The sequence below is a fragment of the Capsicum annuum genome, unplaced genomic scaffold, assembly GCF_002878395.1.
Source record: "Capsicum annuum cultivar UCD-10X-F1 unplaced genomic scaffold, UCD10Xv1.1 ctg60487, whole genome shotgun sequence".
In the NCBI taxonomy this organism is placed as follows: domain Eukaryota; kingdom Viridiplantae; phylum Streptophyta; class Magnoliopsida; order Solanales; family Solanaceae; genus Capsicum; species Capsicum annuum.
Window position 1 is genome coordinate 1 of NW_025869301.1, and position 1,872 is coordinate 1,872.

At 36.1% G+C, this 1,872-nt stretch overlaps 1 long non-coding RNA gene across 1 annotated transcript; it reads right to left on the reverse strand.

Moving 5' to 3' along the window:
- Window positions 1–18: 18 nt before the first annotated feature.
- Window positions 19–1,853, reverse strand: LOC124893500. The gene is made up of 3 exons (XR_007050733.1): window positions 1,701–1,853; window positions 1,142–1,253; window positions 19–345 (listed from the first exon to the last, which is right to left on the reverse strand). It is a non-coding gene; the product is annotated as an uncharacterized LOC124893500 (long non-coding RNA).
- Between the last annotated feature and the right edge of the window lie 19 nt (window positions 1,854–1,872).

Here is a 1,872-nt window from a genome sequence, read left to right on the forward strand (position 1 = left end):
TACTACCGACGTAATTATTTCATCAAATAAATGGTCATTTACAACAAATAGGCAATGAAGCCAGATACCTGCTTTAAATGATTTTGCATATATTGTTGTATGGCGAACCGACAAGTTGGACTAACTAGCATCAAATCCAGTGAATATTCAACGTGCTCTTCCGCAGATTCACAAAACACCAGAGTCCAAAGCTTTGACTGTTTTGCACCTCCACGTAGCAGTTTCCAGATCAAACCTCAACTCCCATGTCGGCCAGTACTGTAAATCCTGCTTCAATGTAAGTACTCGGGGCTTCCCATTCAGGTGCACTGTTCGTATCCGGACAAACTCTCCATGCTCTATCGTCTGTGAAAGGTTAATTAGGCATAAGAACATGAGAGTAAGAAGATATCAAGTCAGTAACAAGGATCCTTTTTTATAAGGTAACATTATTGATATGTGCCAGCTAAAAGTTCCGCGCAGAGTTCTTCGAAAATGTATAAGAACATTACAGGGAGTGTAATGAAAGGTGAAAGTCAAGCATGATTTCAGGCTCTAGAATGTTTGTAGTAACCACATTGCACCAAAACTAAGAAAAGGATATATGATTGTGTTTGATATTTAGTATATTTATCATTCTTCTCTTCAAAATCCTAGTTCCTGTCTTTCCAAATGACCCAAGCAGGAATAATATACCATATGGAGATGATCAGTAAGGATCTTATAGCTTGTTTGGCTAAACTTCTAAAATCAGCTCATTTTAAAAAATGCTTTTTAAAAAAATACTTTTGGCGAGAAACAGTTTTTGTTTGACTTATCAGTTTGAAAAGACACTTTTGAGCAGTAATTAGTGTTTGGCCAAACTTTAAAAAAGTGTTTCTAAGGGTTCCAAAAAATTACTTTTTGGGAGAAGCTACTTTTTTCAGCTTCTGTTTCTACTCAAAAATCACCTTCTTTTTCTCCTATAAGCTTAGCCAAACACCTTTAACTTTTTGAAACAGAAAATACTTATGACCTTGGAGAAACTTTCCAAATTAAGCAATTATTCATTGACAAGCCTTGCACAAACCAGGTTTAAACAAGAAATAAATCTCAGTTTATGCTGCACATAGCTTTCCATACACATAATGTACATAAAGCATCTATAAATAACTTGTCATACCTTTGTGACGTCAACAAAAGCATCCAAAGAGGGAGTTGGTTTTCCATTAACTTCAACTATCCATTGAAGAGCATAAAGACCATATTGATGTACTGAACTTCCGTGACACCACCTGAGATTAATTTAGGCATTAATAATAGCGACAATTGACAAATAGCAAATAGTTAACTCAACAGAAGATACCCAACGATACCCAACTGCCCTCTCTTTCTTTACATTAGATGCATTACCAAGTGCATCATGAAAATTAGAAGGCCGAATCAGTCCTTTCATCAGAAACAAAAAATCCTCCATACTTGCTAGTCAGTGATAACCAGAAACAATTATAGCAAACTCTATTCTTTCAGTTATTAATGAATTAAGACGGGGTGGAAAAAGATTCCCACAAGAATATCTCTTTCAAATTAAGTCTTGAAAAAGGTGCAGTCTTGAAAGGAAAATGTATCATACAAGAAACTTATTTCCTTTTTCCTTTATTTTTTAGCAATTTTCTCGAGAAACATGCTTCCAACTATCTTGACATCTAAACAAAGCTTACCACAGTCTAGCAACTACTCACCTTGCTACATATACTCCATGGCCTTCCTCGGGAAGAAATCCAAGTGCACGTACTGCTGGATGAGGATCTTGGACAATACAACCACACCAATTTATTGCACGAGTTGTTCCATTTCCATCCCTCAAATCCGTTCCCACAAGTAATTCAATTTCATGGCCCTGAGAATTCATCA